This window comes from Jaculus jaculus, chromosome 4, assembly GCF_020740685.1.
Source record: "Jaculus jaculus isolate mJacJac1 chromosome 4, mJacJac1.mat.Y.cur, whole genome shotgun sequence".
In the NCBI taxonomy this organism is placed as follows: Eukaryota; Metazoa; Chordata; class Mammalia; order Rodentia; family Dipodidae; genus Jaculus; species Jaculus jaculus.
Genome location: NC_059105.1, coordinates 27,888,513 through 27,900,694, shown reverse-complemented (window position 1 = coordinate 27,900,694; position 12,182 = coordinate 27,888,513).

Here is a 12,182-nt window from a genome sequence, read left to right as displayed (position 1 = left end):
CAGAAGAATTAAAATAGATCCCTTTCTCTCACCACACACAAAAATCAACTAAAATGACCCCAGTGCTGAAATAGAAGACATAAGAATGCTAGAAAAGCATTTGGAGAACACTCCAAACTGCTGGTATGGATGAAGGAATTTTAAAATAAGATCTCAAAAGCACATATAACAAAGACCAAAAAAAAAAAAAATGGAAGGGATTATATCAAATAAAAAACATATTTTTACAGTAAAACACAATCAATAAATATAACCTCTAGAAGAAAGAAGATATTTGTAAACTCCCCATATGATAAGGGATTGATATTCAGAGTAAATATGGAACTCAACTCACCCTTTAACTATAATCTTCCATGAAAAGGGTATATGATATGAATAGACAATTCTCAAGTAAAAGTAATGGGCACATATAAGTAAAATATTCAACATCACATTGTGAGGGAACTATTTATAAAAATTACACTAGGTGTCATCTTACCTACATTGGCTATTACCAAAAGAACTAACAATAAGGAAAATACAAATGAATAAGTAAAACAGAAAAATAATAAAAACAGAAAAGCAAATGCTAACCTGGAAGTGGAAAAAGACAAAGTTTATTTCATTGCTGGTGAGAATGTAAATTAATACAACCATTTTGTAAAACAGTATGGAGATTCCTCCAAAAAACTAGGAACAGAATGCTATATAATCCTACCACTGATGGGAAGGAAACCAGCATGTCAAAATAGAACCATACTCATCTGTCCACAAGAAACAATAGATAGAATAAACCTTAATGTCCATCACCAGATGAACGGATAAGAAAATGTGATAAATATACAACAATCACATAAGCTGTAATATTTTTAGTCATAAAGGATATTACTTTCATTCAATCATTATTTACTATACCTATGTAACACAATAACATGTAGGACCCTATAAACGTAAAATTATGTGTCATTTTTAAAGACATGATAATACAAAAATCATTTTTTGTAATAGGCTGCATCAAAAGAATGTGGCAAAATGGGATATAATATCCCAGCAGCTGATATTTAATATTAAACTCAATGAAAATGACAGCATCTAATTTAATTTTCCTATGAGAAGCAAAAGCCAAGAGGGATAATTATTTTAGTTTGAAGAAAAAAGTGCTACACTTATAAAAAATAATTCTAGTAAGGAAAAAATCTAAAGGGATATAAAATTATAAGTAAGTGTGTGTGTGTGTGTGTGTGTGTGTGTGTGTGTGTAATTTTGAGTTAGGTTCTTTCTGTAGTCCAGGCTGACATACAATTCACTCTGTATCCTCAGCTTGGCCTCAAATTCACAGTGATCCTTCTACCTCTGCCTTCCATGGCAGAAAAAATATATTTTGTTCAATGATCCCAGCTATAATTGGGACCACTTAATAATTTTAAGCAATACTTTCTCAACTATACAGGGTATTATTTATTTATTTATTTATTCATTAATTCATTCATTTACATGTGCGTGTTTCAAATGCCCATCAGTTTAACGTAGGTTCCTGGGGGATTGTACACCCTGGCTGGTGGTAGGATTTTCAAGTAAATGCCTTTCATCACTGAGCCATCTCTTCAACCCTGACAGTCTATTTTAAAAAGTCATATTAATGTGTCTGTGTTAAAAACACAGTTTTTTTATTACTTTAAAATTTTGGGGGGGTTATTTTTATTTATTTATTTGAGAGTGACAAACAGAGAGAGAGAGAGAGAATGAAAGCCCTGGCATTCCCTCTCTCTCTGTCTCTCTCTCTCTCTCTCTCTCTCTCTCTCTCTCTCTCTCTCTCTCTCTCTCTCTCTGTCATGCTCAAATAAATAAATAATAAATGAAACCCCCGGGCTGGAGAGATGGCTTAGAGGTTAAGCGCTTGCCTGTGAAGCCTAAGGACCCCGGTTGGAGGCTCGGTTCCCCAGGTCCCACGTTAGCCAGATGCACAAGGGGGCGCACGCGTCTGGAGTTCGTTTGCAGAGGCTGGAAGCCCTGGCGCGCCAATTCTCTCTCTCTCCCTCTATCTGTCTTTCTCTCTGTGTCTGTCACTCTCAAATAAATAAATAAATAAATAATTAAAAAATATTTTAGAAAATAAATGAACCCCCTAAAAATAAAATAAATAAATAATAATAACAAATAATAATAATAAATAAATAAACATAAATAAAAAATAAAATGTTTGTGCTTACTGAATGTTTAATTAATATGTACATTTCATGTAATACCATTTAATTTCATATTACTGATCATTTCTGACTTTCTACAATGAGCTTTAGTTTTAAAATAAAACTATCCGTGCATGGTGGCTCATGCCTTTAATCCCAGAACTCAGAAGGACAAGGTAGGAGGTTCACTGTTGGGTTCAAGGCCAGCCTGAAAATAGAGTAAAGTCAGCCTAGGCTAGAGTGAGATGATAACTTGAAAACAAAAGATAACAGAATAATAATAAAAATTATTTAAGAACGATTGGTGCTAACTTGTAGAGTAAGGAATTATTTCTCTACTTACTCCTTTGTTATTACATGAATACATGTGTGGAGCATAAGTGCCTATGTGCATTGTGTTCATATGTGTGTAGGCACATGTGTGTGCGCAATGTATATTTATATCTGTTTGCATGTAGAGGCCAGAGATTAACATCAGGTATCTTCTTCAGTTGGCTTACTGTTTCAGACAGGGTTTCTCACTGAACCTGGAACTCACTTATTCAAATAGAATAGTTAGCCAGAAAGTTCTAGACAGTCTTCTGTCGCCATCTGTCTAAGCTAAGATTTACGGGCATGTGCTCATGACACTGAGTGCAGCTTTGTATGTGGGTTCTGGGGTTTTGAACCCAGGTCCTTATGCTTTCATGGCAAATACTTTACCGACTGAGCCACCTCCCCCTTCCCTATATATTTCTTTGTAACATTTCTTACATAATATTAAGGGCTACCATTAACAAACATGGACATTTTATATATATTTAATAGAGATTACATTAACAGGTATTATCATAATGTAAGATACTCATATTTACCTGAGATGGTACATGCTTGCTGGACCCACTTTTTTATACAGTTATTTTGAGTGAACAATGATAGAGAAAGAAAAATGTTCTTTGTCTAATCAAATTATTACAAGGACATAAAACAATTGTGGTAATTTATTGTTGTCTATTAGAGTAAGAAAGTACAAAAGGTCTGCTTCATGTGGCTTAATGTGACGTTGTTAAATGAACACTTGTAGACTAACAAAATTACTACTTGTCTCACTGCCTTTACTTATCACTCCATTTAGGAGCTTTTCAACACACTGGACTGGATGGTATGTATTATGCTGATGTTTTCTGTCTCTGTAGCCCTCGTTTCAGAATATCAATTTTAATACTGTCACTGTGTCTTCTGAATCATAACTCTCAAAGAAAATTGTTTAAAGAGCATGCCTCCAAATGTAATTTTTATTGTCTTAACATGACTACATTAAAGCATAACCTTAAGTATTTTCTGTGAAATGCATGTATGTAAATTACACATATATCATATATGTGTATAATTTTACCTGTCTTGTTATAAAAAACTTTGCCTTCCTTTACAACTTAAAATGGTTAGTATTCCATTGTCTTTTTTCAGTTAAATAAAACAATTAAATTTTTAACATTCCTACATAAATGTCTAGAGGTAATATGGCCCTTTTTTAACACACTTCATCTAGAGATATTTATGTTTTTTAAAGAAAATTAATGTTTCCTCTTATTTTTAACTGGGAAAGAAGATAAAAGTAAGAATTTTAAAATAAATACTTAACGTGAATTTTAAAACATATTGAGTAACCATTTCACTACACTCTATGAGGGCATGAAATCTCAATGCCCACAAAATATTAATTACAAATCCAGTGCAGAGTCAAACTGTATCAACTCATTTTTTTAATAATAAGAGGAAAATGAATGTGTTGATTTTTGGACCCTTTTGTGTATGTATGTAAATGTATTATACATTTAATTTTTTTTGCTTGAATATGTTTTTGTTTGCTTGCTCTCTTGAATCAGAGTCTCACTGTAGCTCAAACTGAACTGAAACTCCATCTGTAGCACAGGCTGGCCCTCAGTCTCCTGGGGATTCTCCCACCTCAGTCTCCCAGCTGCTGGAATGAAAGGCATGAGCCACCATGCCCAGCTTCACTTTCATTTTTTTTTTAATGAGATAAATACACCCAGCATAGCTAGCAAGATGAAAATAATAATTTCAAATATTTAAACTGGGACTATTGCTCTGTCTGCCTCAGTACACAATGGCTAATTGTGGTGACTAGAAGTGTGCCTTCAGGATTGGAAGGCACACAGCCCAGAGAGATGCTGGGGCTGGTTCCCACTCTGGCCTTTCACTGCACATTAATCAGAAATGTTTGCTATGCAAATCTTGTCATACAAAGCAAATGTGGTTGTTTCTAAACTGACCTCATGTATATGTATTACTTGAATGTTTTACTCCCAAGCCTTCTCTGATCTTTTCCAATGCACACACATTTTATATTGGTTTTTAAAGGTACACAATACAGTTATTTTTTTTTTTTATTTGCTTGTGTCTAATGTAAGTGGAAAGGCTGTGTAAGTCTTTCAATCTGCAGTTGAGAGCATAGTGCATCTGAACAGCACACTAATGACTGTGCAGGCAGAGGATGTGGCCCCAGTGGTCTTCATCCTATCAGCTAGGACGAAGAGGACTTGAGAATGCTTGAGACCGTGGCCCCTTGTTCAGCCTTACTCAGTGTTATCACCAAACAATGACTGGAGACTCAGCGGAAGTACTCAAAGCAGGGGGAAGAGGGATTTTTACAGTAGGGTACTCACAAGTAAAATACACCAAGATTTAGTTGCTAAACATGTACATATTCCCTCAACCACAACTGTACATGTCCTCAGCAAGTGTGACTCATGTAGAGGAATTACCAACATCAGGAAAAATAGTTTAAGAGCATGAAGCCACAGCCAATAATATCCATTGTACTCTTTAATTGGCCAAGATTATATCACCACAAGAATTCTCATGTTTTGACTTTTGATTGAGCAACAGTGGCATCCAGTGGCCAGATCATTGTTCCCATGATTAAAGTGCCACCAGCAGTTTAGGCAGCAGGCTTATGCAACATTAGCTAAGGAATTTACTTCAACGAGTTAACCTAATATCTGTTTCCAAAGCAACCTTGGATCGAATCTAGGTCATGAAATTCAGCTCTGATGACTATGAAGTACTGGCAATCTCCCAAACACTCCCTAACAACTTCAACTATTAGCTGTCTACTACTTATCTGCTTATTAGCGCCATTTGTTAGAGCCATGTAATACTAGAAGATTTCCCTACAAGGAACTTGACACCAAATCTCTGACAAATTTCCTGGAAAATACAAAGGTATAAAGTATCCACTGATAGTATGTGCTTGACACTTTGTATGAAAGTGTACTGATGGCTTGACGTGGTAAATATGCTTTCTGAGATCTGTATGTAATCCCTAACGATTATATCTGGAAACCGATTGGTATTTTAGTAATATAGTGAAGAATCCTGAGTCTAATTTTTTTTTTTGCCCCAGCCTTTCCACTTATTGATCAATCCTATGAGGCTACCTCTCATTCAAGTTTTACAAGGTTAGTATGTTATTATCAATATTAAGCAAAATTATTGGACATGAGCAAATATTCAATTAAAAAAAATTAGGAAGACACACAAGTTTTGCACGAATACTTCTTCTTGAGTTCAGATCCTGGCTTAAGCTGAGTGACCTAGGATAAGACACTCTCATGCTTCAGTGTCTCCATATATAAGGAGATCATAATAGAAGGACCTGCTTCTGAAGGTCGTAGTAAGTTTTAAGTGAAATAATACATTGAATTATTTTACAAAATGGCCCAACACATAGAAAGCTCAATAATTCAATAAACATTGACCTATGTTTCAAAGTACAGAATTTATACACACTGAAGAGTTTACTAACAGTCACATAATGTTTCCTTGGTTCTGACAATCCTTCTTGAAATGGTCCTTGTCTTTCTCTTCAGTATGTCTAATGGTATATGTTTTGCAAGGCCACAAACTATGTGGGCAAAGACAAGGTGTAAAGATTAGAGTTTGGCCAAAGGAAATGAGTAGCATTTAAACAAAGCCTGGAAAAAGTGTACAGGACTCTGCCTGACTCAGGAAAGAGAAATGACAATGGAGGAACAGAAATAGCCTCATAAGAGACTTGGGAAGGGACACAATACACTGGGAAGGGCCAGCAGATTAATGCTGAATTTTCAGAGGCAATTGAGCTGATACTTATTTCTTGAAGTTTATGTTGTACTCAACTTTGTTAAGTCAGACAAACCCAAGTACTACCTGAGCTTTACCGAGGCCCTATTTTATCAAGAATTTACACTACTTAGAATTGCTAGGAAGTTAGATTTGCAAGAGTGCTATTGCAGTCTGGTTCACATTGCTGGTAGAAATCACCCAACCAAGAGCAGCTTCTGGGAAAAAGAGGTTTATTTTGGCTTACAGGCTCGAGGGGAAGCTCCATGTGGGCAGGGGAAAACAATGGCATGAGCAGAGGGTGGACATCATCCCCTGGCCAACATAAGGTAGACAATAGCAACAGGAGAGTGTGTCAAACACTGGCATAGGGAAACTAGCTATAACCCATAAGCACACCCCCAACAATACACTCCCTCCAGGAAGCATTAATTCCCAAATATCCATCAGCTGGGAACCTAGCATTCAGAACACCTAAGTTTATGGGGGACACCTGAATCAAACCACCACATTCTGCCCCTGGCACCCATAAACTGATATCCATACATGACGTAAAATACAATGCATTCAGTCCAACTTTAAAAGTCTCCATGGTTTTTTATCAATTCCAATGATGTTCAAACATCCCCATAGTCCAGGATCTTTTAACTGAAGCATTATACCAAAAACTGACCCCCAAAAACCCATAATGGCACAAAATAAACATTCACACTGCAAAAGATGGCACTGGGTATAGCAAAGAAATATTCAACCAATACATTATTTAAAACAACCAGGGAAAACATCAAACTCTGTAGCTTCAAGTTCAATAACTCTAGTTAGTGACAAATCTCCCAGTATGACAACTAACCAGCAACAAGTCTCTGGACTTCCAATTCTGCCCCTCCAGCTAGGCTACTCACAGGCCTGGAAAACTTCATTGGGGCCGGCAGCTCTCCTTGGCAGCCATCTCATGGTCCTGGCATCTTCACTGGGTCTCCACTGCAATCCATGGTTCATCCTCATGGCCCCATGGGGTATCCCTGCAGCAACCAGCAAATCTGCTTCACACTGCCCATGGCCATTTCCAAAACACAAGATCATGTTGTAAACTCAATGACTCTCTTTCCATTATTTCTTATACTCCACATTACAAGGTAGGGTGCCAATTTGTTAATCCAGGGGGGGAATAAGGCAGACATTGAAGACCAGGATGCTCCTTGAGCACTCAGGCCCCTTCAAAAGAGTCTACATTCTTCCTGTTGCCCCAGTGCAGGTTAGCTGGTCCAGTCTCAAAGGTTGTAATCTCTCAGTTGCAGCTGAACGGGCAACAGTTCACCCAGAGATTTTTTTTTCCTTCTGTGCCATATCCCTCTGCTCACACCAGTTCATTTCTACGCAAAGCAACCCTGAACAACTTCTCAGGGCATGGGCACAAGAGCAAGCTTCTCACACAAACTGCTAGCCCAGTCCAAGCAAAGCTCTTTCTCACCCTCATAAGCCAAACCTCACAGTCCATAGTCTTCCTGCATTCAGGCCTTTCAACTCTGACCAGAATAGTCCATCAAGCTGTACTTGCAAGATGTCTTTTAGGCCAAGGTTTCAAATCCTTCCAGCTGGTAAAGAAAACAGCCACCATAGTTGATTATTTTACACCTGAAACAAACACTGTATAGAAATCTTCTAACATGTGTGCTCTTTTTGCTCTGCATTTCAGTATTAGGCTTAATAAATATTGAAAGTTTACTGTATAGTGTCACAGGCAAAGAACTCAAAGTAGAAATTTTATCCATGGCCACTAAGGGTTTTTTTTTTTTTTGTTTTGTTTTGTTTTTTTTTTTTTTTTTAATGCTGTTCAAATACTTCAGAATAGGGAAGCTGCTTCTGGGACTTTCTGTACAATGGAACCCTATGCCAGCCAACAAAGGAGTGAGTGATGGCTGAACACACAGGCACTTCCCTTGTCGTCTCTCTTGAAGGCAAAGTGGCTGTTATTAAGTATGCACTGTGTTGAATGGGGTGATTCAGTTGGAGAGAGCTTTATGGTGAGGATTTTTAAAAAAAAAAAAAAACACGCTTTCTCATCTAGAAATAGAACATATTTTCAAGGGAGTCTGGATAACAGGTTGTGTGTGGGCTGTCAGCTAGCTTTGTTCTTGCAAAGCAACTGTGACTCAGCATTCTTGGAAGATAAGCCAGGGTACAAAAATCTTCAATAAATATTTTCAAAACAAGAGAAACATATTTTTTACACAGGAATAAGTTTTGCTTTCTTTTTTGTGAAAATGTATGGAAAGAAAGAGAGAGAGAGAGAGAGAGAGAGAGAGAGAGAGAGAGAGAGAGAGACGATGTTTAAAATGATGGGTCTGGATGCTCCTTTTCTGCTCTCGTAGCAAGAAAAAGGCATTGGTGTGTGATTTGTTTCCCTGCACTCTGGTTCCTAGAGAGGAACTACAATGGATACAGTGTTGATATCAGATTTATTTTCAGGGTTTAAGAGATGATGTCAGAACAAATGGTCAAGCCACATGGACAAACAAGTTGGTTGTGAAGTCAGCTTGTCCTCAGAGCACCTATTGTCACTTTGTAAAACAGTAGTCTCCCTATGTCTGAGACAAGAGTGTGCTTTATATATTTGTTATTTTATTAGTGTAGGAAACATTTCCAACATGGAGATTTTTCTTAGCAAATAACAGATTAATATATATCATATGCAAAATAGCATAGGTATTACGTGGGAATGAAGCAATATTATCTAAGACTCTGTAGTCTCCTTATCATTTGCTCTAAAAAAAAAAGCTGACAAGAGGGGTAGGCCTTATATTAAGATATATGCTTTAAAAGGTTGACTTTATAAACTGGTATTCTCTGATACCATCTTTTTGTCCTGTTTTTTTTTTTATGAGAATAGGTGTAAAAAATAATGTTATTGACAAAAGTTAAGGCAGATATACACTCAGTGGTGGCAGTGTGATATTACCCCTGAGGAATCCCATTGTATTTCCACAACAGTGCAACTGAATCACAAAGGTCTTACATTTAAGGTTGGTGTCCTTATGGAAGAAAAAAAAAATGTGTGATGAAATGTCCTAGTTCTAAGTATGTATTTTGTTACTGAACAGTAGGCAAGCATATTGTTATATTTATGTGACAGATAGATGATTGATTTATTGGTTGAAAGATGATATGGATATATAGATGTATCTTAGTCCCTCCGGGGTGCTAAACAAAATTCATTCCTTACAATTGTGGGGGATGGGAGATTCAAGTTGCCATCACATTCAGTATCTGTAATGGAACTAATTTCATAGATGAAATTTTTCCAGTTATAATTGCATATGGTAGAAGGGAAAAGACAGCTCTTTGGGACCATTTTATGAAGGTTGCTTGTCACAGGAGCTAATTACCATAATGACCTAATCTCTCATCACCCACCATTAAGACTACTTCTTAATAATGTCAACATTGAGGATTAGATTTCAACATACAAATTTTAGCAGGCATGGGCAAAATCATTCAGACCATAGCAGGGCTGGAGAGATGGTAGCAGACAGATTGATGGATAGAAAGGATAGATAGATAGATAGATAGATAGATAGATAGATAGATAGATAGATAGACAGACAGATAGTAAGATAGATAGATGGATGGATGATAGATAATAGACATCAAAGACTGATACTAGCAATTACATGGCTGGGAAGATTTTAATCTGAAATGTGGATTGGGTATTTTATAAAGATGTTATTATCTACCATGCACTTTAAAGATGATGAAAATAAAATTAGGTGCTAGTCAGAAATAGTAAATGTAGTAAGGGTTGACTTGAACATATGTCTTTATATCATAAGATCAGTGGTTATCCTTGTGTATTATATTGACTAGTGTCTTCTATATTTGAATTATTCAAGTTCATGGACTTTTATACTCATTTTCCATTGTCAAACTTTCAGTTGGGCTCCCAATAAATCTAGAACAACTGTCCTATGCAGAGGTGAAGGGAGAATCAGCTTGCCTGTCAAATTCTGTAACAAATGAAATGAGGGTCTCACTCTAGCCAAGGCAGACAGGGCACTCTTTCTGTAGTGCCAAACTGTTCTCATACTTACAGTGATCCATCTACCTCTGCCTCCAGAGTGCTGGGAATAAATGTGTACACCACCATGCCCAATAAATTGCATTTTGTTTGTTTGTTTGTTTTGGTTTTCATGCCACCCCGAGACTACATAGTGAATTCCAGTGCATCCTGGCCTAGTGCAAGACCCTACTTTGAAAAACAAACAAAAAAGAAAGAAAGAAAGAAAGAAAGAAAGAAAGAAAGAAAGAAAGAAAGAAAGAAAGAAGAAAAAAACTCCTATAACTTCACCCTCCCTTTCATATGCTTTTTTATTTTTCAAGGTAGGGCCTCACTCTAACCCTGGCTGACCTGGAACTCACTCTGTAGCTCTAGGCTGGTCTTAAAGTCACAGCCATCCTCATATCTCAGCTTCTAGAGTTCTAGGATTAAAGGTGTTTGCCACCACACTGGCTCTTCCTATGCTATTTTAAATCTTAAAGATATGTAAATCTGGTTTTCAGACCTGATCTAAGGACAGTGAGCTTCAAAGGCCTACAACCCTGCTAATGCCTGTCTAGTGACCTTAAGGTAACAATGCTAATGCTAGGAACTCTCATCCCTAGTTTCCCCTGGGGTGGTGACCTGACAGCTCTTCTACAGCTTCCTTTGGGGAATTCCCAGGGTTTGGAGTAGGTCTGCCTGCAACTAGATGAAGAAGGAGATAAGGATGGAAGGAAGGGAAGCAATAAAAATAATCAAAATGGGTTGGCAAGATTGTTCAGTGGTTAAAGGCAATTGATTGCAAAACCTGTGGGTCCAGGTTCAATTCCCTAGTACCTATATAAAGTCAGACTCGCAAAGTGGCCCATGCATCTGTAGTACATTTGTAGTGGTCACAGGTCCTGGCACACCATATTCACGGTCTCTCTCTCTTTCTCAAATGAATAAAAATTTTTTAAAAAAATTAGGAAAAAAGAGAAAAAAATAACATGGAAATGTGCACTTTCACAACATGTAGTATTTAAAAATCCTGGAGCAGGCCTGGAAAGAAAGCTCAGGGCTTAAAGGCACTTGCTTACAAAACCTGGATTTGATTCCCTAGTACCCACATAAGAGGCAGACAACAGGATGGTCTATGTGTCTAGAATTCATTTGCAGGGGCAATCTTCCCACCTCAGCCTCCAAATGCTAGAGGTAATGGTTATATATAGCACCACATCTGGTAGAATAAAATTTAGAAAGATTTTATCATAGAGCATAAGAAAAAAAAAAAGAAAGAAAGAAAGAAAAAAAGCATACAAGTTCCCTGACTATTGCAATGAGGTCAGCATTGCTGGTGAAAATCACCCAACCAAGAGTATCTTGTGGAAAAAAAGAACTTTATTTTGGCTTACAGACTCAAGGGGGAAGATCCATGATGGCAGGGGAAAAGGATGGCATTAGTAGAGCGTGGACATCACCCCTGGACAACATAAGGTAGACAATACAACAGGGGAGTGTGCCAAACACTGGCATAGGGACACTGGCTATGACATCCATAAGCCTGCCCCCAACAATACACTCCCTCCAGGAGGCATTAATTCCCAAATATCCATCAGCTGGGAACCTAGCATTCAGAGCACCTATGTTTATGGGGGACACCTGAGTCAAACCACCACATTGCCCAACTAGGCAGGAGAGGAAGAAAAAAAAGGAAACAAAGACTCATGTACTGATATAAAATTCAATCATCTAGAGATACAGATGAGATCCTTCAGGCAGTTCACTACACATATTCTTGAAAAAAAATAGTTGATTATATATGGATATAACTTCAACTCTATCTATAACCAGAATAACTATACTTTGATTAATCTATATGGGTAGACAATTTGATC